This window comes from Triticum dicoccoides, chromosome 3B (assembly GCF_002162155.2).
Source record: "Triticum dicoccoides isolate Atlit2015 ecotype Zavitan chromosome 3B, WEW_v2.0, whole genome shotgun sequence".
Lineage (NCBI taxonomy): Eukaryota > Viridiplantae > Streptophyta > Magnoliopsida > Poales > Poaceae > Triticum > Triticum dicoccoides.
In genome coordinates, this window is record NC_041385.1 from 429,145,065 (window position 1) to 429,171,964 (window position 26,900).

Consider the following 26,900-nt stretch of genomic DNA (forward strand, 5'->3'; position numbering starts at 1 on the left):
AAGATGAACATTTTCTTGGCCTAAAATGCAATTTTTGAAAATGTGCAATTTTTCTAATTCAAATAAAATTACAATAAAATCCAAATAAAATATTAAATTGATTTTAATATTTTTCCTCTAATATTTCATTTATTTTGGAGAAGTCATTTTATTTCCTCTCATATATTTTTATTTTAGAAATATTAGGAAGAAAAATAATCAAAACCAATTGGTCCTCTTTTCAAAATTTGAGAAAACTCAAATATGAAAACAATGAAATCCCCAACTCTCTCCGTGGGTCCTTGAGTTGCGTAGAATTTCTAGGATCAAGCCAAAATGCAACAAAATGTGATATGCAATGATGATCTAATATATAACATTCCAAATTGAAAATTTGGGATGTTACAACCTACCCCGCTTAAGATGAATCTCGCCCTCGAGATTCGGGTTGGCTAGAAAATATGTGAGGGTGATCCTTCCATAGGTCTTCCTCTTGCTCCCATGTGGCTTCATCTTTGGTATGGTGGCTCCACTTAACTTTGCAGAACTTGATAACTTTGCCGCGCGTGACTCGGCTGGCAAACTCGAGAATCCTGATTGGTTTCTCGTCATAGGTCAAATCACTATCCAACTGAATCGCTTCCAGTGGCACTGTATATCTCAGAGGGATATCGACCATCTCTGCGTGGCACTTCTTCAACTATGAAGAGTGGAACACATCATGAACTCCTGACAATCCTTCGGGCAACTCCAACTTGTAGGCAACTTCTCCCATACGTTCCAAAACTTTGTATGGTCCCACAAAACGTGGTGCTAACTTTCCCTTAACTCCAAAGCACTTCACTCCTCAAAATGGGGACACTCGAAGATACACTATGTCTCCGACTTTGTAAACTGTCTCCTTGCGTTTAGAATCTGCATAGCTCTTCTGCCTGGACTGGGCTACCTTGAGTCTATCGCGAATTAGCTTAACCTTCTCTTCAGACTCTCTAATCAAATCTGTTTCAAACAACTGACGGTCTCGAACTTCATCCCATAACAACGGTGTCCTGCACCTCCTTCCGTTCAAAGCTTCGAAAGGGGCCATCTTCAAACTGGATTGATAACTGTTGTTGTAAGAGAACTCTGCATAAGGAAAATTGTCGTCTCAACTAGATCCATAATCTAGCGCACAAGCTCTCAACATGTCTTCCGGAATCTGATTGACTCTCTAGGTCTGTCCATCTGTCTGTGGATGAAAGGTTGTACTGAACTCTAGCCTGGTACCCAAGGTTTCGTGCAACTGATTCCAGAACTTTGAGGTAAACTGGGTTCCTCTATTTGATACAATGGTCCTCAGAACTCCATGCAGACATACGATCCTGGTCATGTATATCTTTGCCAACTTAGCACTGGTATAAGTGGTCTTCACTGGGATGAAATGAGCTACCTTCGTCAAACGATCGACTACAACCCATATTGAGTCATAGCCTGAACGAGTCCTGGGCAATCCCATGATAAAATCCATGCCTAGCTTATCCCACTTCCATTTGGGTATCGATAATGGCTGTAGCAATCCCGCTGGCTTCTGATGCTCTGCCTTCACTCTCTGACATACATCACAAACTGCTACATACTCCGCAATATCCTTCTTCATTCCGGTCCACCAGAAACCATCCTTCAAATCCAGATACATCTTGGTATTTCTTGGGTGAATCGAATACGATGAATCATGGGCCTCTTGCAAAATCAACTTCCTGATTTCCGGATCATTAGGCACATATATGCGATCCTCAAACCATAAGGTATCGTGCTCACCTTCACGAAATCCCTTAGCTTTTCCTTTGCTCATCCTTTCCTTGATCTCGGCAATCTCCTTGTCCGTCTTCTGGGCTTCTCTGATCTTATCCATCAAAGTAGACTGAATTTCCATTGCTGCTACATAGCCTCTCGGAACTATCTCCAAACATAGTTCGCAAAGATCCTCTGCTAACTCCTTGGGTAACTCTCCGGTCATGAGTGTGTTGACATGGCTCTTGCGGCTCAACGCATCGGCTACTACGTTAGCCTTTCCTGGATGATAATGCAATCTCATATCATAATCCTTAATGAGCTCGAACCATCTCATTTGCCTGAGATTCAATTCCTTCTACGTGAAGATATGCTTCAAACTCTTGTGATCCGTGTATACCTCACAATGATTTCCGTTGAGAAAATGTCTCCATGTCTTCAACGCACGCACTACGGCTGCTAACTCCAAATCATGTGTAGCATAATTCAACTCATGGGGTTTAAGCTATCGTGAGGCATAAGAAACAACTCTTCCCTCCTGCATAAGCACAACTCCAAGTCCTCGACGAGAAGAATCACAATATACTTAATAATCCTAGTGTTGATCTGGCAGAATCACGGTGATGTAACCAAACGTTTCTTCAACTCCTGGATACTGGCCTCACATTCCTCAGTCCATTTGATTTTGGTGTCCTTCTTCAACAACTCTATCATGGGCTTTGCAATCTTCGAGAAATTCTCAATGGACCTCTGGTAGTATCCTGCGAGTCCAAGAAAACTCCGGATCTCTCCAACTGACCTGGGTGCTTCCCAATTTGTCACAGTGACAACCTTGGTGGGGTCTACTACTATTCCTTCTCCGGATATAACATGTCTGAGGAATCCAATTTCCTTCCACCAAAACGCACACTTGCTGAACTTGGCATATAACTGATGTTCTCTGAGCTTCCCAAGTACCATACGCAAATGCTCCTTATGCTCCTCTTCATTCTTCGAGTAGACCAGAATATCATCAATGAACACCACGGCGAACTTATCCAAAAACTCCATAAACACCTTGTTCATCATATTCATGAAATAGGCAGGTGCGTTCGTCAGACCAAATGACATAACGGTATACTCATATAGCCTGTACCTTGTGGTAAAAGCTGTCTTGGGTATATCCTGCTCTCGAATCTTCAACTGGTGGTATCCTGATCGCAGATCGATCTTGGCAAATACTTTAGCTCCTTGCAATTGGTCAAACAAATCATTGATCATCAGCAGTGGGTACTTGTTCTTGATTGTCACTTCATTCAACCCTCGATAATCAACAACCATCCTCAACGATCCATCCTTCTTCTCCACTAGAAGCACTGGTGATCCCCAAGGTGATGAACTTGGGCGAATATAGCCTTTATCCAGTAGCTCATTAATCTGCTTCTTAATTTCCTCCAAATCCTTTGCGAGTATCCTGTACAGTCTCTTAGATATTGGCCATGTGCCTAGCAAAAGATCAATCAAAAACTCAATGTCTCTATCCGGTGGCATGCCTGGCAACTCTTCTGGAAATACATTAGGGAAATCCTTCACCACTGGTACTTCCTCATGTACAACTCCTGATAAGGAATTCACTTGAGTCCTCTTCGGCACATGCCGGGATACATACCTGATCCTTCTTCCTTCTGGGGTGGTGAGCAAAATCGACTAAACTGGCGCAATCGATGTTTCCTCCATATATCGATAGCCAATCCATACCCAGAATCACATCCAAACCGTGCGACTCCAAAATTATCCAATCTGAGGGGAAAACATGCCTACCTATGGTCAATGGCATCTGAAAACATCCTTGACTTGCCATATACTCCGCTCCTGGCGAGCTTACTAACATAGGTGTTCTAAGAACTTTGGTGGGCAGTTTATACTTATCCAGAAATCCCCTTGATATGTATGAATGTGATGCACTAGTATCAAAAAGAACAATTGTAGTAAATGACTTAACCAAAAACTTACCTATTACTGCATTTGGCTGCGCTTAAACCTCGTCCACGTTAACGTGGTTCACCTATCCCCTGTTGAAAGGGTTCAACTTCTTCCCAGAGCTTCCATTGCCATTTCCATTCTTAGCTTCATGACATTCATTGGCATAATGTCCAGTCTTCTGACACTTGTAGCAAGTAATGTGGCTCAGATCCTTCTTGGCAGGCGTTGTTGGGTTGGAACGGTTCTGGCCGTTGCTTCCTCCATTACCATTCCCATTCTTGGGGCCACTATGGTTGTGCGAACTTCCTCCATTGTGGTTGTGACCTCCATGGTTATGCTGAAAAGGTCCTCCCGAGTTCGAGGTAAAATGAGGCTTCTGCCGAGCTCCAGAATTGTACTTCCCTTGTCCATACTTCCTCTTGCGGTTGTCAATCTGCTGCCGCTTCCCTTCAATCATGAGAGTTCTATCTACCAACTCCTGGTAGTTGTTGAAGGTTGCCACCATCAACTACATGCTCAGCTCATCATTCAGTCCTTCCAGAAACTTCTCCTGTTTAGCTGCATCCGTAGCAACGTCATCTGTGGCATAACATGCTAGCTTACTAAAATCATCCACATACTGGCCAACTGTAGTCCTCCTTGGCGCAAGTTGCGAAACTCGCGCTTCTTCATGGCCATTGCTCCTGCTGAAACATGGGCAGTACGGAAAGCCTGCTGAAACTGGTCCCATGTGGCAGTGTTGATGGGGTAAGTGGCTGTGAAATTCTCCTACCATGATGCTGCGGTTCCATCAAACTGATGTGCGGCAAAATGCACTCTCTCCGCATCTGTGCATCCTGCAGTGGTCAACTCCCTTCCAATCTTGCGGAGCCAATCATCTGCAACTATCGGCTCGGTGCTACTGGAGAACACCGGCAGATTAAGCCTCAAGAAACGGGCTAAGTGATCAACAGGTGGTGGTGGTGGTGGGTTGTTGTTTTTGTTGTTGTTGTTGTTGTTCCCCTGATTCTGATTCTGTACTAGTATCTGCATCAATGCATTCTGCTGCTGGATCAACTGAGTGAGCTCTGGTGGGAAAGCAAAACCATTGTCGCGTCTCGGAGACATCAGAGGGTTTAGAAAAGATGAGAATATAGAATAGAATGAGGTCTAGAGAGAAAAACACTACCCATTTGCACATGAGACAAACACAATCATATCACTTCAATCAATTCAAACAAGGGCATACATCGGTCTACCTATCGTTACAAAAGTGCTCGGACTATACTTTATACATGGGGGAATACTACTACTGATATGGTGGTCGACTAGAAAATTGATCCGTCGAAGACTCCATGATATCTGCTCCAGCTTCATCAACATAGTCATCATCGCTATCGTCAGGGTCCGAGTCGGTGTCATCGATGATGATGTAGTTCTCCGGTCAAATGGAGTCGTCGTCATCTCCTCCTGGCGCGGGGTCTCCCATGAATATTCTTAGCTTCTTCTACAGATCGTCATTCTTCTCCACGAGTATCATCATTTCCTCCTCATATCCATCGTGTGTAGTCTTGAGTTCTTCTTCCATCTCCAAGATCCTGGTCATTGCCTTCTTCGAATCTATCATGCCTGCGCACATCTAGTTCTCCTGGCGTTGAATGTGCTGGTTTAACTCCTAGATGAAAGCTGCAATGGATCTATCCTTCCTGGTGCTGATCATCTCCCATTGCTCATCTCGGTGCCCACAAATCTGGTAGATAGTATCCTTGACATCCTTGTGGTAAACTTCTCCAATGCGTCCGGTGATGTGGGCTGCCATACTCTTTCCTAGACTCCAGGTTGGTGCATCAAAGGAAAACTCTATGGGCTCAGTGACTGGCATGAACGTCCTTCCTAGAACTTGAACTTGAATCATCCAACGCTTCTCTTCTGGTAAAGTGGCGATGTAGGTCCCGGTGAAGCTTGGTACTCTGATGTTCAGGTATCTGGTGACTTCCTTCAAGTGGCGTCCGAAAGGTGTATCTTCATCCGGTTGCGTGAACTTGTTCCTTGCATCCACCATCCTAAAGAGTAGAAAAGGGAGAGGAGTCAGAAATGAGAAGAGAGTAGTGATCTAGGGCTTTAGCTTAGTGGTCGTGTCCTACAGTCAGCGTGTGCTCTGATACCATCTTTAGCGACCAGACCTCAAACAGTCTGATCTCTGTGCATCAGTGTCATCCCTGGATCAGTAATGCTGACACGCCCAATACTTGAAGGATTTATAACAGAGTAGCAATCACACACTTATTACATCGAATGTCTCAAAAGAGAACTTACTACAATAAATATGGCTTAAGGCCATCTAAATACAATAATAGCGGAAGGCTTGGAAGATAAAGTGAGTCCATCAACTCCAACAGCATTACTGAGTGAAAGATCACGACCTAAGGCACCTTACTCATCGTTTGAAAAGTCTGCAACATGAATGTTGCAGCCCGAAATGGGCCAGCACATGGAATATGCTGGCAATGTAACACATAGAGAGTAATGAACAGAATAATGCTATCACTACATGCATATATGGCTGGTGGAAAGCTCTATGATTAACAGTTTTGCATAAAGCCAATTTTTCCCTACAACAAAGGAATACATTTTGTTTAACTATCATGGTGGTTGTTAAACATTGAGAAGGTTCACCCAACTCAATCCCAATTAAGCATCATCATTAAACCCAACCAAATTTATATTAAAGAGTGATGAGATCCACATGATAATCCAAGAACTAGATACTCAAAACATCCATAACCGGGGACACGGCTAACCATGATTAGTTTGTACACTCTGCAAAGGTTTGCGCACTTTTCCCCACAAGACTCGACTACATCCATGGTCGGAGAATCGAGACACAGTCTTTCTGAAACAATAACTCTTTACTCCGGGTGGACAGTTACACCTACTTTCCCCTACATCTGCTAGCCCACCACTGAAAGAGGTCTTGCAACGTACTCAACTATGCTAGAGCCCATAATAGCTTGTGGCTGCACATAGAAGTTTCTAGCATGAATAATCTTATGATCCCTTTGAGCCTGGGTGGCGGTGTCGGTGTCAAAACCGGCGGATCTCGGGTAGGGGGTCCCGAACTATGCGTCTAAGGCTAATGGTAACAGGAGGCAGGGGACACGATGTTTTACCCAGGTTCGGGCACTCTCGATGGAGGTAATACCCTACTTCCTGCTTGCTTGATCTTGATGATATGAGTATTACAAGAGTTGATCTACCACGAGATCGTAGAGGCTAAACCCTAGAAGCTAGCCTAAGATTATGATTGTTCTTTTCCTACTGACTAAACCCTCTGGTTTATATAGACACCAGAGGGGGCTAGGGTTACATAGAGTCGGTTACAGAGAAGGAAATCTACATATCCGAATTGCCAAGCTTGCCTTCCAAGCAAAGGAGAGTCCCATCCGGACACAAGACAAAGTCTTCAATCTTGTATCTTCATAGTCCGACAGTCCGACCAAAGTATATAGTCCGGCTATCCGAGCACCCCTTAATCTAGGACTCCCTCAGTAGCCCCTGAACGAGGCTTCAATGACAATGAGTCTGACGCGCAGATTGTCTTCGACATTGCAAGGCAGGTTCCTTCTCCGAATACTTCATAAAAGATTTAGAACACAAGGACCGTGTCCGGCTCTGCAAAACAAATTCCACATACCACCGTAGAGAGTATAATATTCCACAAATCTAATCTGCTGATAGCTTTTAATAGCATGACGTCACGCCATGGCCCGGTCATTATTCAAACCGTTTTCATAACCTGCCAACGCGCATATCACGAGGGGGTTTTATCAGCACGTCTTGTCGAAGCAGAGATCGTGTTCCCCTATTGTGGGATTCTCATTAATACGGGTGCGGGTAACCCAACCATGCAATCAATCGTGGCGCTTGGGGGAATAAGCATTTTTAGCGGGCAAGTGGGGAGGCACAGGATATTTGCTGCCTTTATAAGGGGATAAGAACCTTCCCTTTCACCCACGCCCTTCTCTACTCATCCATTCCTTTCTGCTCGAGCCCTAGTGCCCAAGCGCTCCTCTTCTCCGCCCAGAAAGGCTTCCCGAAGATGTCCAGATCTGGAGCAGGAGGCAAGTGGATGGCCTCTACTGTCTCGGAGAAGGATATCGAAAAGCTTTGGGGGGCCGGGTATCTGGCCAAGAGAATTAGCCACCGTCTTCCGACGGCGGGACAGATCGTCCCCACCCCGGAACCCCACGAGAGGGTGGTATTTCTCCCTCATTTTGTCCGCGGGCTAGGATTTCCCCTCCACCCATTTGTTCGCGGCATCATGTACTACTGCGGGATTGATTTCCATGATCTATCCCCAAATTCCTTCCTCAACATCTCGACATTCATAGTCGTGTGTGTCGGTGTCAAAACCGGCGGATCTCGGGTAGGGGGTCCCGAACTGTGCATCTAGGCGGATGGTAACAGGAGACAAGGGACACAATGTTTTTACCCAGGTTCGGGCCCTCTCGGTGGAGGTAAAACCCTACTCCTGCTTGATTAATATTGATGATATGGGTAGTACAAGAGTAGATCTACCACGAGATCAATGAGGCTAAACCCTAGAAGCTAGCCTATGGTATGATTGTTGTTCGTCCTACGGACTAAAACCCTCCGGTTTATATAGACACCGAAGATGGCTAGGGTTACACAGAGTCGGTTACAATGGTAGGAGATCTACATATCCGTATCGCCAAGCTTGCCTTCCACGCCAAGGAAAGTCCCATCCGGACACGGGACGAAGTCTTCAATCTTGTATCTTCATAGTCTTGGAGTCCGGCCAAAGATGATAGTTTGGCTATCCGGACACCCCCTAGTCCAGGACTCCCTCAGTAGCCCCTGAACCAGGCTTCAATGACGACGAGTCCGGCGACATATTGTCTTCGGCATTGCAAGGCGGGTTCCTCCTCCGAATAATTCATAGAAGATTTTGAACACCAGGATAGTGTCCGGCTCTGCAAAATAAGTTCCACATACCACCATAGAGAGAATAACATTTACACAAGTTCAATCTGCTGACGTATTTCGTGGCGTGACATCACACCGCGGCCAAGCCTTTATTCGAATCGTTTTTACTGTTCCACCTCAGCGCGTTTAGCAAAGCGGTTTCCTTGGCACGTCTTGTCAAAGCAGAGATCGTGTCCCCTTATTCCGGGATTCTCATCAATACGGGCGTGGGTAACCCAACCGCGCCATTGATTGCGGCGCTTGGGAGATAAGCGAGTTTTACCAGGCTGGTGGGGACACATAATTTCGTCCGCCCATATATAAGGGGATAAGGATCCACCTTTTTACCTACGCCTTCTTCCTCCTTTGCTTATCCATTTCCGTGCACTCGAGCTCCAACGCCCAAGCCCGCACATCTCGCCTCAACCTTCCCCAGTCATGTCCGGAGCGGAAGGCAAGTGGATGGCCTCCTCCGTCATGGAGGGGCACATCAAAAAGCTGCGGAAGGCTGGATACTTATCCGGCGACATCGCGCATCGGCTCCCTGACGAGGGGCAGCTCATCCCCACCCCTGGGCCCCATGAGAGGGTGGTGTTCGTCACCCACTTCCTCCGCGGACTAGGTTTTCCACTTCACCCATTTGTCCGGGGACTCATGTTCTACTATGGCCTGGATTTCCACGATCTGGCCTCGAATTTCATCCTCAACATCTCGGCATTCATCTTTGTGTGCGAGGCCTTCCTCTGCATCCAGCCCCACTTCGGCTTATGGCTGAAGACTTTCAATGTCAAGCCGAAGGTAGTGGGCGGCCGCCAAGCGGAGTGCGGAGGTTCCATGGTGGGCAAGATGCCCAACGTCCTATGGCCCGAGGGCTCCTTTGTGCAGACCATAAAGGGGTGGCAATCGGGGTGGTTCTATATCACCGAGCCGCGTGATCTTGAACGGGCAGTGGCCCCTGAATTCAGATCTGGCATCCCCACACGGCTCACCTCCTGGAAAGAGAAGGGCCTATCATGGGGTGATTCGGAGGAGCTGACTGGACTCCAATCCTGCGTCCAAACTTTGGTGAACAAGAAGCTCAAGCTTGTCAACGTAGTCCAGGTCATGCTCATCCCCCGGATCCTCCCGTGCCAGGAGCGGGCTTTTAATTTGTGGGAGTTTGATCCGGCACAACACCAAACCTTAAGCAGGCTCTTCGAAACTACGTACGAAGACGCCTGGAAGGTGCTGTTCAAGGGCGCCGAAGCTCCCGCATCCGCTACCGAGGATCGCGGATTCAGCTCGCAGCGTCAAGCCGGCGAGGTAAGCTATTTTACCCTTTACGGGACACTTGTTTTCCATAGTTTGACTCTATGCGGGATCTAAACTCCCATTACCTTTAACAAGCCTGGCAGAAGACGTCCGGGCAGGTTAACTGTCCGGCTCCCTTGCCAAAAGACCCAGCGGATGCCGGATTAACGGGACTGCTGGCTCCGGCGCCTTACATGGTGCCGGAGAAGAAGGCCAAGAAGAAGGCCGTGGGAACTCGGAGGAGTTCCCGGCGCCAGGTGTTATCGGACTCATCGTCCGATGACTCCGAGGCGGACTCCTCCCGCGAAGACGAGCAGGAGAAGAAAGAGGCCTCTCCCCCAGCGGGGGGAGAGAAGAAAAGGAAGGCTTCCCCAATGGAGGAGGCCGAAGGGTCCAAGAAGGGAAGGACCCTTCCTCCGGACTGTTCCACCAACACCGACGACGGCGAAGAGGAGTGGCCTTTGAGGCCCCTGGCGAGATCATAAGTGTCCGGATTCCAGAATAACTCATGATTTTTCTTTCGTCGCATAGTGTCTTCTAACACCGAATACCATCATGTAGCCCGCCCAAGGACGATCTCCCCGCTTCGTCGAGCGGCTCCTTGGATTCGTCGGATGTGAATAGCGCTTCACTTCCGACCGCCTCCTCCCCCCGCAACGCAGACGACACCGAGGTGGGGTCCCAGAAGGGGCCCAGCCAGGAGGAGGAGGCCCCGGAGGTGCCGCAGGCAACCTCCCGGACTTTGGACCGGACTCCGCACCGGAACCATTAGTGGTTCCGGAGTCCGGCGGGCGGCCCCTTTGTAGGAAGGGCGAGACTGCGATGCCGGTGACCTCCGTCCAACCGGAGGCGCCGAATAATTTGCTGGAGGTGCTCAATGACGCTTCCATCGACGAGGAGCACTGCACTGTCATGAGTGCGGTGATTCAGAAGGTTCAGTCCGCCAAGAGCGGGCTGACCGAAGCCTGCACCAGCCTTCTTACATGCTTTGAGGTATGTGATTAAGATATGGAAAAAAAGTACCGCATGGACAGTAGCCCCTGATGCTCAGTTTGGTGTTTGGAAAGAAAAGCCGAACTGAGGATCTAAAAAGATATACGCAGGAGTCTAACACAAATATGTCAATATGGGAATGCAGGCTGCGCTGCTGACCTCTGCCGCACCAACTGCGGAGGTCAATGCCTTGAAGCAGAGCCTCGAGCGGTCCGAGAACGAGCTCGGCCGTGCCAAGAAGCAGCTCGAGGACAAGGAAGGTAAGTAATACCTTATTAAAGTAATACCTTATAGAAAAGGATTTGATTGCGAAAAATGACAGGGATAACGTGAGTATTGCAGGGGCCACGAATGAGGTGGCGACCCTGAAGGAAGCGGTGTCTGAGGCCGAACGCAAAGCGTCCGCGGAACGCACCGAGCGGGAGAAGTAGGTGGCGCGGGTGGCGGAGGTGCGGCGAGAGCTCCAGGCTCTCGTGGAAAAACACGAGAGTTTGGAGCGTGACTCGAAGACTCGAGAGTCCGAGCTTGCCTCGGCTCTTGAGAGTGCCAAAGCCGCTAAGGCCGAGGCCCAGAAGGCCCTCCAGGAGATTGAGGAGATAAAAAAGATAGCGGCGGGTAAGGCATTCTTCATGCAAAGCAAGCATGTAAAAGTGAATTATCTGTTACTTACCCGGATTCGGAGCTCTCCAGGAGCGTTCGCAGATCTGCCCCGTAGTGTGTCCGATGCTACCGCATTCTACCGAGCTGAGGAAGGGAGCTCGACGGAGAAGGTATTTTGGTCTCAGTATGCTGAGGCCGGACATCCGGTGCCCCTGAGCGACAAGCTGAAGCAGCTGGTCGAGCTCCACAAGGTGGCCGAACAGGCCATGAAGGGCCTCATAGCTCGGCTGTGGCCCAAAGAAGCCATACCTGGGAGCTACTTCGGTCTGGTGCGGTGGCTGGTGGACGCCTGTCCATGGATTGAAGTCATCAACCACTCCGTCTGCATTGAAGGTGCCCGTCGGGCCCTTGCCTGCGCTAAAGTGCACTGGGGCAAGATGGACGCCGAGAAGCTTGTGACGGACGCGCAACCGCCGAGCAAGGAGTATCGCATGCCCGAGATGTACTATAAGGGTGTCCTGAAGGGTGCCCGCCTTATAGCGGGTGAATGCTCCAAAGATGTAATTTTTGAGTAGACTCGCATTTTGTTATCCTGTGCGCTGAAAACTTGTTTATATGCTCTAAGCAACTCTTGTTAATTTAAAATATTACCTTCTGTGCGTCCGTTTATCAAATTTGAGAGATGGCAAGTCATTGGCTTCAGCCCCCATGCCGCGAGTGCTGGGGTGTTCGGGATAAACTTGAGCGCTCTTTTTCCCATTTTTGGGTCCTTCGAGGGAGGCGGTCAACACAACGAACAAGGCAACCGGACTTATAATGCTTGAACACTCCCACTTAGCCATAGTATTCTATAATTTTAAATTTCAGCGAAGCCCCTAGTGTTCGGAAGGCCGGATTCGGGGCGCTATCCACGCCTGGGGCCGGACAAAGCCGGCTCCTCGCTTTAAGCGGCATAAGTCTTTAGGGACTCGAAAAAACCTCTCGAACTGCGACCGGCTCTCACCCCATCATGACGGTCAGTTTTAGCTTTCTCCACTGAGGTGCTCAACCCAGCTCAACTGGGGCACAATCGCAGTGGTTCTCCCAGCGCTACCTTAGCCGATATAACGGAACGTAAGGTACCAAAACATGGGAGTCGGGCAAACCCAACTATTGACCCAAGACATGATTCGGAGCCGATGCATATAATGCTATAAGTTCGGGGTGCCGCACTTGTGAAAGTGTTCGGACTTATCACACCATACTTTGGGGAACTTAAGCCCCTGGTGTATTTGGCCGTACCAAAGCGTACGGGTGCAACATGTCATAAGTGAAGATATATAGGTAAAAAAAGGAATGCAATGATAGGCAAAAAGCGATGCATTGTTTATTCAAAAAATACTGCAATGAAAGCAGAATGATACAAAATAGTGTGATAAGCAAGGGATGGGACTATTTAACATGTACCCCTCCAGGGGTAGGCTGCGGAATGGTATGTAAAACAGGTATAATGCTCGTAATGGAGACCACCTGGATACTCGACGTAGCTTTTCTGCTTCCCTGACTGTTGCATCGTGAGTTCGGTAAGTCTACTGCCGGACAGGGCTTCTGGAAAACGGAGTCCCGTGAATAAGAAGGAAGAAAAAGAAGAACGACACAATCGGGAGCCCTTGGTGTGGTTGAGCCGCACTCTGGGCATGCCGTGGTCGTGCCCCTCCCCCTGTGCCCATGGTATCTCCAGAGCGTAGTTATGTACGCGTGGTACTGGTCTCGCGATTTCGCGAGGGCTAGGGTTGGGGCCGCATTGCTACGCATGCTCGGAACGTGCCAGGTGGTCTTGTTGTAGGTTACTCCGGGCGCGCTTGACGGTGTCCGGCCGCTTAACAGCCGGACTCGAGAATTGCCTTAAGAGGCTGCTTTGTATTTCCGCTGCGAGAGCCGCTGTATGCTCCTCCGTTCGGAGAGAGCGTTCGGTGTTTCCGTTGACCGTAATGACTCCTTGAGGGCCTGGCATCTTGAGCTTGAGGTATGCGTAGTGCGGCACCGCATTGAATTTTGCAAATGCGGTTCGTCCGAGCAGTGCATGATAGCCGCTACAAAACGGGACTATGTCGAAGATTAACTCCTCGCTTCAAAAGTTATCCGGGGATCCGAAGACCACTTCAAGTGTAACTGAGCCTGTACAATTGGCCTCTACACCTGGTATGACGCCTTTAAAGGTCGTTTTTGTGGGTTTAATCCTTGACGGGTCTATGCCCATCTTGCGCACTGTATCCTGATAAAGCGGGTTCAGGCTGCTGCTGCCGTCCATCAGGACTCTAGTGAGGTGAAATCCGTCGATGATTGGGTCTAGGACCAATGCGGCGAATCCGCCATGGCGGATGCTAGTGGGGTGGTCCCTTCGATCAAAAGTGATCGGGCATGAGGACCATGGATTGAACTTTGGGGCGACTGGCTCCATCGCATATACGTCCCTAAGTGCACGCTTCCACTCCCTTTTGGGTATGTTGGTTGCTTATATCATGTTCACCGTCCGTACTTGTGGGGGGAAACCCTTTTGTCCTCTATTGTTCGGCGGCCGGGTCTCCTCCTCGTCATCGCTATGCAGCCCCTTGTCATTATTTTTGGCAATTAACTTGCCTGCCTGCTTGAACACCCAACAATCCCTGTTGGTGTGAGTGGCTGGCTTTTCGGGGGTGCCGTGTATCTGGCACAAGCGATCGAGTATTCGGTCCAAATTGGACGGGCCCGAAGTATTTCTTTTGAATGGCTTTTTCTGCTGACCGGGTTTAGAGCCCCTGAATCCGGCATTGACTGCCGTATCTTCAGTATTATCGCCGTTAATGCGGAGCTTGTGCTTATTACAACGCGACCTGCCATTGCTGTCCTTAGTATCCGAACTACCGGAGTTTTTGGTCAGGTTGTTACTGCGAGCTAGCCAGCTGTCCTCTCCCGCACAGAAGCGGGTCATGAGTGATGTGAGGGCTGCCATGGATTTCGGCTTTTCCTGTCCTAGGTGCCGGGCAAGCCACTCGTCGCGGATGTTATGTTTGAAGGATGCAAGGGCCTCTGCATCCGGACAGTCGACGATTTGATTTTTCTTGGTTAAGAACCGTGTCCAGAATTGTCTGGCTGATTCGTCTGGCTGCTGAATTATGTGGCTTAGGTCATCAGCGTCTGGTGGTCGCACATATGTGCCCTGGAAGTTATCAAGGAATGCGGCTTCCAGGTCTTCCCAACACCCAATTGATTATGCTGGCAAGCTGTTGAGCCAATGCCGAGCTGGTCCTTTAAGCTTGAGTGGGAGGTATTTGATGGCATGTAGGTCATCACCGCGGGCCATGTGGATGTGAAGGAGATAGTCCTCGATCCAAACCGCAGGATCTGTTGTGCCGTCGTATGATTCGATGTTTACGGGTTTGAAACCCTCGGGGATTTGATGATCCATTACTTCGTCTGTGAAGCATAGTGGGTGTGCGACGCCTTTGTATTGGGCTATATCACGATGCAGCTCAAATGAGTTTTGTCTACTGTGTTCGGCCCGGCCGGAATTGCTGTATCCGGCGTGACGGTTGTCGTCACGTATCGTGGGGCGCCCACGCGATCTGTAGATTGATCTTGTTTGTCTTGCCTTATCCTCCAATATTTCTCGTAAGTCCGACGCACTCCCCCGTGGCTTTGTACTTTTCGAGCGACGCCGAGGTGCGGCTTTAGTGGAGGGCCTAGAGGCCTCTCTGTCGCGGCCACGAGGTGGCCGGTCGGCCGTATTGTGTGCTAGTGATGTAGGTTTATGTCCTTCCTCCTCTAATCGGGGTAGCAGCTTGTGTTTGGGGTAGCTTTTGGAGGGGCGTTCGAGTTCATACTCTTCGGCCGCAAGGACTTCAGTCCATCTATCGGCTAGCAAGTCTTGGTCAGCTCTAAGCTATTGCTGCTTTTTCTTGAGGCTGCTTGCCGTGGCCATAAGCCTGCGTTTGAAACGCTCTTGTTCGACGGGATCCTCAGGCACGACAAATTCGTTGTCGTCGAGGCTTGCCTCATCTTCAGGGGGAGGCATATGATTGTCGTCCCCTACCTCTCTGTCTGCCGCTCTCTCATGAGGGCTGGTTTCTCCATCCTCCTATGCTGAATCTTGCTGGAGGGGGTTGTCTTCGGCACTGTCCGGGGTGTTATTGTCTCCGGTGCTAAAATCTCCATTTTTGCTGTGGCGGGATTTAGAGCGGCGCCGCTGACGTCGACGCTTAGGCTGTTTCTTGGAGGGGTCATCCTCCGTTGTTCCATCGCCATTCCCATCCTTTGGGATGTCCACCATGTATATGTCGTATGACGAGGTGGCCTTCCAGTGCCATGTAGGCGCTGGTTCTTGGTCGTCTCCAGCATCGTCGTCCATACCGTCGATGTCTTCGGAGTCAAAGTCTAGCATGTCGGTTAAGTCATCAACAGTGGCTACGAAGTGGGTGGTGGGTGGGCTTTGAATTTCTTCGTCGTCCGCATCCCAACCGTCCTGACCATAATCCGGCCAGGTCTCTCCTGATAAAGAGAAACACTTTAGCGAATTCAGGATGTCGCCAAAAGGCGAGTGCTGAAAGATGTCCGCAGCGGTGAACTCCATGATCGGCGCCCAATCGGGTTCGATTGGCAGGGGCGCGGAAGGTTCGGGGTCCGGAGAGGAGTCCGGCACCTTGGAGTCATGAGCTTCACAAGGGACAGGGTTGGTATTCGGCTCTATCGCCGTAGAGGTAGCAGCCCCCGAGGCGGTGTCCAGCCACCCGTCCTCGATCGGCGCAGTCGGCTCCGAGCTAAGGGTCGGAGCGGACTCTTGTGCGGCCTCTAGGGTACTGTCCGGCAGCAGAGCTAAGTCATGCCCATCGTGACAGTGCGGCGCGCTCGGTTGTGGCTCCAATCCATCGAAGATCAAGTCTCCGCGGATGTCAGCCGTATAGTTCAAACTTCCAAATCTGACCTGATGGCCAGGGGCGTAGCTTTCGATCTGCTCCAGATGGCCATGTGAATTGGCCCATAGTGCAAAGCCGTCGAATACGAAGATCTGTCCGGGGAGAAAAGTCTTACCCTAGACCGCGATGTTGTTGATGATCGAAGGAGCCATCGGGCCTATAGGTGACGACACAGAGGAACTCTCAATGAAAGCACCAATGTCGGTGTCAAAACCGGCAGATCTCGGGTAGGGGGTCCCGAACTGTGTGTCTAGGCGGATGGTAACAGAAGACAAGGGACACGATGTTTTTACCCAGGTTCGAGCCCTCTCGGTGGAGGTAAAACCCTACTCCTGCTTGATTAATATTAATGATATGGGTAGTACAAGAGTAGATCTACCACGAGATCAATGAGGCTAAACCCTAGAAGCTAGCCTATGGTATGATTGTTGTTCGTCCTACAGACTAAAACCCTCCGGTTTATATAGACACCAGAGAGGGCTGGGTTACACAGAGTCGGTTACAATGGTAGGAGATCTACATATCCGTATCGCCAAGCTTGCCTTCCACGCCAAGGAAAGTCCCATCCGGACACGGGACGAAGTCTTCAATCTTGTATCTTCATAATCTTGGAGTCCGGCTAAAGATGATAGTTCGGCTATCCGGACACCCCCTAGTCCAGGACTCCCTCAGTGTGCGAGGCCTTTCTCCGCGCTTCGCCACACTTCGGCTTATGGCTAAAGGTTTTTAATGTAAAGCCCAAGGTAGCGAGCGGCAAGCATGCCGAATGCGGAGGTGCCATGGTGAGCAAGATGCCCAATGTTACATGGCCGACTGGGACTTTCAACGATTCCGTCAAGGAGTGGCAGCAGCAGTGGTTCTACATCATCGAGCCGCATGGCAAGGAGTGGACCGCCGTTCCGGAATTTTCGGGGAGGCTTTTCAACCAGTGTCGGGCTGGTCCCTTTAGTTTGAGGGGAAGGTATTTGATGGCATGGAGGTCATCCCCACGAGCCATATGTATATGCAGGATAAAGTCCTCGATCCAGACCCCTGGGTCTATCATTCCGTCGTATGCCTCTATGTTCACACGTTTAAAGCCCTATGGAAATTCATGGTCCAGTACTTCTTCGGTAAAGCATAGGGGGTGAGCAGCCCCTCTGTATCTGGTCGTGTTGTGGCATGTCGTTGGCTGTTGTTGTGTCTGGTGTTTATTCCAAACTGGAATTTGATTGGCATAATCATTTTGATGACCACAGTCCCTCACCGGGGTTTGTCCTTTAGATCCGTAGATGGACCTAGCTGCGCCAGCTTTCTTATCCAGGTGCTCACGTAGATCGTGCGCGGCGTCGGTAGCTACTTTGTTGCGGTTATGAAGTGGTACGTCTGGCCTCCTGGTCGTGTTACTCTTTGGTGGAACAGCCTCGTCGTCGAATTCTGGCAGTAGCTTGCGTTTTGGGTAGCTCTTTGTATGGCGATCGTCGCCATATCTTTTTTCAGTGTCTAGCACTTTATTCCATCTGCGGTTGAGCATTTCCTGTGCGGCTTTAAGCCGTTGCTTCTGCTTATTTAGACTTCTCGCTGTGGCAATAAGCTTTCTGTGGAGGTTATCTCATTCCATGCATTCTTCCAGAATGATGAATGCATCATCGTCCGGACTGTGTTCTTGTCCTGGGGCGGTTTGATGAACTCGTCCCTCAGGATCATTGTCATCGGGCGTCTGCTCCGAACTGTGTTTGGCGTGACCTGGCTCGTCCTGCTCCATCGTTGGTTTCGTATGGTCGTTGTTGCCTTCGGGGTTGGCCGGAGTATCGATCCTTCTGGTGCTCTTGCTGCTATTTTTACTATTGCTAGACTTGGAGCAGTGTCTGCACCGTCGCTTTGGCTTTTGCCCGGGGGTTTTATCTTTCGGATTGTCACCGTCGTCCTCCTTGGGCGTATCCACCATGTATATGTCGTGTGACGAGGCGGAAGTCTGACACCCCATAGATTCTGAATCTTCTCCTGCATCGTCGACCGTACCGTCGACGCCTTCGGAGTCAAAGTCAAGCACATCGGTTAAATCATCAACCGTGGCTATGAAGTGGGTGGTGTGTGGGTAACGAGTTCTTCATCGCCTGCTTCCCACTCGAGCCGGACATAGTTCGGCCTGGAATTTTCTGTCAAAGAGAGAGTTTTTAACAAACTCAGCATGTCGCCAAAGGGCGAGTGCTGGAAGATATCCGCAGCGGTGAACTGCATTACTGGATCCCAACCTGGCTCGACTGGCTCGGGAGTGCGCAGATAGGAACCAACATCCGGATGCGAATCGGGGGGTCCAAAGTCACAGGCCACCACAGAGGTGAGACCCGTGTTTGGCTCCACCGCCGATGAGTGTGCAGCCTGCGGGACAGGGTCCAACCCTCCGTCTTTAGGCAGCGCAGCCCGCTCCGGATTTAGGTCCGAGGCAACTACGGGGGTGATACCCCGAGCTTTGTCCGATAGCAGGTCTAAGCCGTGCTCGTCGTGACTGTCCGGTGCTCCTGGCATAGGCCCGAATCCGTCGAAGATCAAGCCTCCGCGAATGTCCGCCGCGTAATTCAGGTTTCCGAACCTGGTCTGATGACCAGGGGCGTAGCTGTCGATCTGCTCCAGGTGGCCAAGCGAATTGGCCCGCAGTGCGAAGCCACTGAACACGAAGATCTGTCCGGGGAGAAAAGCCTCACCTTGGACTGTGTTGTTGATGATGATTGAAGGCGCCATCGAGCCTTGCAGCGATGACACAGAGGAACTCTCAATGAAAGCACCAATGTCGGTGTCAAAAACGGCGGATCTCGGGTAGGGGGTCCCGATCTGTGCGTCTAGGCTGATGGTAATAGGAAGCAAGGGACACAGATGTTTACCCAGGTTCGGGCCCTCTCAATGGAGGTAAAACCCTACTTCCTTCTTGATTAATATTGATGATATGGGTAGTACAAGAGTAGATCTACCACGAGATTGTAGAGGCTAAACCCTAAGAGCTAGCCTATGATGGTATGATTGTAATTGTGATCGGCCTTATAAGGACCAACCTCTCCAGTTTATATAGACACCGGAGAGAGCTAGGGTTTACATGGAGTCGGTTACAAGGAAGGAAACACAATATCCGGATCGCCAAGCTTGCCTTCCACGCAAAGAAGAGTCCCTTCCGGACACGGGCCGAAGTCTTGAGTCTTGTATCTTCACAATTCAATAGTCCGGATGATGTATACAGTCCGGCCGTCCGGATACCCCCTAATCCAGGACTCCCTTAGCCGCGACACCCATTGTCAGTCTGATAGGTGCGATGGCCCTGACATCGACGAGCCCACGCTCGGCGGAGGTGGGTACCTACCTTTTGAGGCTGGGTGCCCTGCCTTCACCCGTGGGTTGCGGCAAGTCCATTGGCCATTTGCCCGCACGTTCAAGCCAGAGATACCAAATAAGTACGATGGAAGGCTAAACCCGACAAAGTTCTTGAGCATCTACACCATCGCTGTTCAAGCTGCCGGTGGGAGAGACGAGAAGGTGTTCGCCAACTACTTCCCTTTGGCACTCAAGTAAAATGTGAGGTCTTGGCTGATGCACCTGCCGGATAACTCCATTTTGACCTGGGCTGACATGTGCCATGAATTTGTTGGCGCCTTCACGGGTGGCCATCAAGAATCAGGGCAACCCATCAATTTGCAGCTCCTCCCGCAGAAGGAAGGAAAGACTCTACGAAAGTATATGAAGAGGTTCAACCAAGTACACAAGAACATCCCTGACATCCACCCGGCAGCTGTGATAGTTGTGTTCCAGTCTAACGTACACAATTGTCGGATATGTTCCAAGATGAGCGTTTGATTGCCCTAGACTATGAAGGAACTTTACACTTTGGTGGATAAGTGTGCTCGGGTAGAGGAGGTGAGGTGGCTCCCTGGAGAAGAGGATGGCGTCGACATGAACTCAGAGGATGATGATGAGGCCACCAGTTAGAAGAAGAAGAACAAGAAGCATAGAAAAAGGCGCAAGGATAAGGCTGTGATGACAGTTGAGGGGTCGGGCGCACCTAGTACTGGAAAGAAAGCCAAGACCAAAGCTCTCGGCAAGGAAGTTTCTGTGTGCACTGATTGCCAGGAAGATGCAGCTGCCGAGAAAGCTGGGAAAGGTGATGGGCCGTGTTGCAAGATCCATCAGATCAAGGGCCACGATCTCCAGGAATGTCATTAGGTCGAGCAGCTCATCAAGAAGCAGAGGGTTGAATACGAGAAGAGTGATAAGGAGAAGGGACACGATGGTGCTTGCGGGAAGGTCCGAGGCGTCTGAGCAAGCCATCCCGGCAAGGCTCCTCAGAATCAAGGGAAACCCGACAGAGGCCGTAAAGAGGAAGATTGCAACAATGAGAGTGATGGAGGAGATGAATAGGAAACCAATGAGCAGAAGTTCCAGAAAGCCACTGGAGCCCTATGCATTGACGGGGGTGCATCTTTGAACTCCTCTCACCGCCAACTTAAACAGTGGGCGCGTGCAGTCAATGCCATGGAGCCAGCGGCAGATTCTCGAAAGCCACTCAAGTGATCCTGCACGCCCATCATCTTTGACAAAGAGGATCACCCTGACCGCACCACTGTGGTAGGGTGTTTGCCGTTGTTGGTTTCACCAACAATCCACAACCTCAAAGTCACAAAGATGTTGGTTGACGGCGGGGCCGGGTTGAATCTGATTTCCCCAAAGGTCATCAGCAAACTTCAGATCGCAAGGGAAGAGCTTGAGGTTACTGGTACGTTTCAAGGGATCAACCCTGACAGGATTCGTCCTAAGGGGAAGATCACGCTACCAGTGACGTTCGGGGGGGGGGGGAGGCGTTAAACTACCAGACTGAGAAGATTGTATTTGATGTGGTTCACCTCCCCCTGCCATACAATGGAATCCTTGGTCGCCCAGCCCTGGCCACATTCATGGCGGCCTCCCATTATGCCTACAACACCTTGAAGATGCCGGGGCCGATTGGCGTCATTTCCATTCCGTCAGACGAGAAGGATGTGGTCATTTGTGTGGACAAGATGTACCGGGAAGCAGTTGCGGCAGAGGCCGCAAAAGCCCATGCTCCCACCAAGGAAAGCAAGAAAAAGAAGAGAGATAGCAAGGATGCCTACAAGGAGACCGGGTAACATACCTCTTCGGAGTACGTTGCGCCCATTGATGATGTGCCGGAGAGTTACCAATAGCAAAAGACCCAAGGCTGCTGCACCCATTGTGAAAAAGGTCCCAACAGGGCTGGCTAGCGCTGATGGTACCTTTACCGTTAGTGCCTCCCTCGATGACAAATAGGAAAGCGCGCTTGTTGCCATCTTGCGGGCGAATATTGATGTGTTCGCCTGGAAACCATCTGATATACCGGTGTTCCTAGGGAGGTAATATAGCACCACCTTGCTATATACCCACATGCTCGGACCGTCAAACATAAGGTCCGGAAGCAAGCTATGGAGTGGCAACAGTTCATTGCCGAGGATATCAAGAAACTTGAGGCAGCTGGTCAGGTCAGGGGAGTACTGCACCCGACATGGTTAGCAAATCCTATGGTGGTATGCAAGGCTAATGGGAAATGGAGGCTTTGCATAGATTTTACAGATCTGAACAAGGCATGCCCGAACGACCCATTTCCCTTGCCGCGCATCGACCAGATTATGGATTCCACCTCCAAGTATGACATGCTTTCTTTCTTGGGTTCATACTCTGGATACCACCAGATCTTTATGTCCAAGGAAGACGAGGAGAAGACCGTGTTCATAACCCCATGTGGCATGCACTACTTTGTACGGATGCCCTTCGGGTTGAAGAGCGCTGGTTCCACTTCTGCAAGGGCAGTCCAGGTTGGCTTTGAATCGCAGTTGCATAGACACATTAAAGCTTACATGGATGATATTGTGGTCAAAACCAAGGACAGATCAACCCTCATTCAGGATTGAAAGAAACATTTGCTAACCTGCGCAAGATCAACTTCAAGCTGAACCCCGAGAAGTGTGTGTTTGGCATTCCTTCCGGCAAGCTGCTTGGCTTCTTTGTGTCCCATCGAGGGATAGAGGTCAACCCCGACAATATCAAGGCTATAGAGTAGATTCAAGCACCCAAGACAGTTAAGGACGTGAGATGTTTGACTGGATGTGTTGCAGCGCTTACCAGATTCATTTCCAAGTCTGCCGAGCGCGCTTTGGCGTTCTTCAAAATCTTGATGAAGGCAGGACCTATGGAGTGGACCCCGAAGGCAAACACTGCGCTAAAAGATTTGAAGGCCTACCTTTCCTCTGTGCCCACTTTGGTCACTCCCAAACCACAAGAGCCATTGCTGCTATACTTAGCAGTAACTAATCAAGTGGTTAGTGCAACACTGGTGGCGCAGCGAGAAGTAGATGAAGCAGCAACTGCATCCATTGTCCACACTAGAGAGGAAAGTGAACACATTACGACAAGGTTAGATGCGGTTGAAGACAAAGGAGAGCAAGGCAGCAGAGACAATCCCAAGGTTCGGCAAGGAAGAAAGTGGTGCAACGCCCAGTATACTTCATCAGCTCCCTGTTGTAGGGGGCTAGATCATGGTACTCTGGCATGCAAAAGTTGATTTTTGGCCTCGTCATGGCCTTAAGGAAACTGCACCACTACTTCCAAGCCCACGAGATCACAATTGTCACCCGCTTTCCTTTGCAACGGATACTCTGAAATCCCGAGGCCACCAGTAGGATAGTGGAGTGGGCTTTGGAGTTATCCAGCTTTGCTTTGAAGTTTGAAAGCACATCAACTATTTAGAGCAGAGAACTGGCAGAGTTTATTGCGGAATGGATGCCAACCCCCGATGAAGAAGTGTTGGAGATAGTTATGCCCGGCAAGGAAGCACCACAAGAATGGATTGTGTATTTCGACGGTGCCTTCTCCCTACAAGATGCAGGGGCTGGTGTTCTTCTCGTTGCTCCCACTGGGGAACACCTTAAGTATGTCGTCCAGATGCATTTTTCCCAGGAGAAGGCTACCAACAATACTGTAGAGTACGAATGGCTCCTTGCCGGGCTCAGGATTGCAACAGAACTGGGCATCAAGAAACTAATCATCTGTGGAGACTCACAACTTGTGGTGAGACAAGTGAACATAGATTACCAAAGTCCATTGATGGAGGCATACGTTGAGGAAGTGAGAAAGTTGGAGGAGTGCTTTGACGGATTGCAAACAGAGCACGTGCCCCGTGCGAGAAACAACATTGCTGATCATCTATCAAAGTGCTCTGCACAAAAACTCCCTGTGGAACAAGGGAATTTTGTTCTCCATCTGACACAGCCCTTCGTATCCCCGACAACAATGGCCAGAAAGAGGAGGAAACTAGATCCGACAAGCCTCTCCTGGTAGAACCTTCCGAGGCTCCCGATAGGTTTGGCAGGAACAACTCCCCTTCGATCGCTGATCTGCCTCCTCCCGCTAGACCACCGGTCCTTTTGGTTGAGGAGTGCGCTCCCACGAATGAGGTGGTGCCTCTAGTCCTGGTTGCCGACCTTCAGGCTCCAACTTGGCCACGACACATAGTCCATTTCCTCCAAACTGGAGAACTTCCCGAAGAGCAAGATGAAGCTGAAAGAGTAGCCCGGAGGGCTAGTATGTATCAGTTTTTTGACACGCTATATAGAAGAAGGCCCAACGGTGTGAAATTGAAGTGCATTTGCAGGGAAGAAGGAAGGGAACTGTTGGCAGAGATACACAAAGGCATGTGCGGCTCACACATCGGGTCGAGGGCTCTGGTTGGAAAAGCCTTCCGGCAAGGGTTTTACTAGCACACAACCCTCCAAGATGCAGTTGGGTTGGTCACCAAATGTGAAGTCTGCCAGTTCCATTCCAAGACTATCCATCTGCCTTCCCAAGCTCTTCAGACAATCCTTTTGTCATGGTTGTTTTCGGTCTGGGGGCTTGATATCTTGGGACCCTTCCCCAGTGCTACCGAGGGCTTTAAATTCTTGTTCGATGCAATCGACAAGTTTACATAGTGGCCGGAAGTAGAGCATGTGAGAAAGTTGACTGCTCAGTAAGCTATCAAGTACTTCAAAGGATTGGTGTGCCACTTCGGAGTCCCTGCCCAGATCATCACTAACAATGGCACCTAATTCACGAGCCGCACCTTCATGCAATACGTTCATGCCCTCGGAAGCAAGATCTCGTTTGCCTCTGTTGCTCATCCAAGGAGCAACGGGCAAGCTGAGAGGGCAAACAGTGAAGTGTTGTGAGGACTCAAGACAAGGATATTTGATAAGCTGCAAAAGTGTGGCAGGCGATGGATTGACGAGCTGCCGGTGGTTCTTTGGTCCCTCAAAACGACACCAAATCAAGCTATTGGGCAGACTCCCTTCTCCCTAGTCTATGGGGCAAAAGCAGTTATCCCCACGGAACTCATCTATGGGTCACCTCGAGTGCTTGCCTACGACGAAGTAGCACAAGAACAGCACCGACATGACGATGTTGTGCTACTCGAGGAGAATCGTCTCTGGACAGCTACATGTGCTGCATGCTACCAGCAAGCCCTGCATCGCTATCACAACTGCAGGGTTCATGGCCGGAGTTTTGAGGAAGGTGACCTTGTCCTTAGGCGCGTTCAATCCGCCAAGGGTACAAACAAGTTGACGCCAAAGTGGGAAGGCCCTTACCAGGTAGTGTGAGTCACCAGACCTGGCGCAGTCCGTCTGGAGACCAAAGATGGCATTCAATTGCAAAACTCATGGAACATTGAGCATCTCTGTAAGTTCTACAAGTAAGGCGCGGTTGTCGAGCCCTTCCCGGCAGCCACCCTTTTGTACAAGCCTTGCCGATGTTGCATGTAACCCCTTGTACAAAGCTAGGCACATTCATAAGCATATCATGTTCATGTAGATAAGATCGCATGTGGCATCATTTTCATCTGTATTCAACTACAGGCTCCTAAAGCGGACTTGGTCCCGAAGAAGAGAAGAGAAGAGAAGAAGAGCCTACATTGTGAACCCCGGCAAGCCAAACAGGTAAGTTCTTTCTTATCCATACATGTTCTGTAAGTAGAGACTTGTGCACATGGAAACCATGCCACCTTCTAAACTTACATGCTCCCACCTCTTGACTTGAACATTACTTCGGTCAGGGTGGTTGCAGTGGCCTTTGGTGAAAAGGTTTGGCGGGGGGCTGGTCCCTCTTTCTTATTTATGAAGGAAATATGCCCTAGAGGCAATAATAAAGTTATTATTTTACATTTCCTTATATCATGATAAATGTTTATTTTTCATGCTAGAATTGTATTAACTGGAAACTTGATACATGTGTGAATACATAGACAAAACACCGTGTCCCTAGTAAGTCTCTACTAGACTAGCTCGTTAATCAAAGATGGTTAAGTTTCCTAACCATAGACATGTGTTATCATTTGATGAACGTGATCACATCATTAGGAGAATGATGTGATGGACAAGACCCATCTGTTAGCTTAGCATTTTGATCGTTCAATTTTATAGCTATTGCTTTCTTCATGTCAAATACATATTCCATTGACTATGAGATTATGCAACTCCCGAATACCATAGGAATACCTTGTGTGCTATCATATGTCACAACGTAACTGGGTGATTATAAATATGCTCTACAGGTATCTCCGAAGGTGTTTGTTGGGTTGGCATAGGTTAAGATTAGGATTTGTCACTCCGAGTATCGGAGAGGTGTCTCTGGGCCCTCTCGGTAATGCACATCATGATAAGCCTTGCAAAGAATGTGACTAATGAGTTAGTTGTGGGATGATGTATTACGAAATGAGTAAAGAGAATTGCTGAGAATGAGATTGAACTAGGTATGAAGATACAGATGATCAAATCTCGGGCAAGTAACATACCGATGACAAAGGGAATAACGTATGTTGTCATAACAGTTTGACCGATAAAGATCTTCGTAGAATATGTGCGAACCAATATGAGCATCCAGGTTCCACTATTGGTTATTGACCGAAGAGAAGTCTTGGTCATGTCTACATAGTTCTCGAACCTGTAGGGTATGCATGCTTAACGCTCGATGACGATTTGTATTATATGAGTTATGTGATTTGGTGACTGAATATTGTTCTAAGTCCCAGATGAAATCACGGACATGACGAGGAGTCTTGAAATGGTTGAGAGGCAAAGATTGATATATTGGAAGGTAGTATTCGGACACCGGAAGTGTTCCTGAATGTATCAGGTACATATCGGAGTACCAGGGGGGTTACCGGAACCCCCCGGGGGAAGATAAGGGCCATATGGGCCATAGGAGGGAGGCACACCAGCCCACAAAGGGGTGGCGCGCCCCCCACCCGGGAGGAGTCTGAATTGGACAAGGGGAGGGGGCGGCTCCCCCCTTTCCTTCTCCCCCTCTCTCTCCTTCCCCCTGTCCTCCTCCGGTAAAAGGAAGGGGGGGGGGGGCGAATCCTAC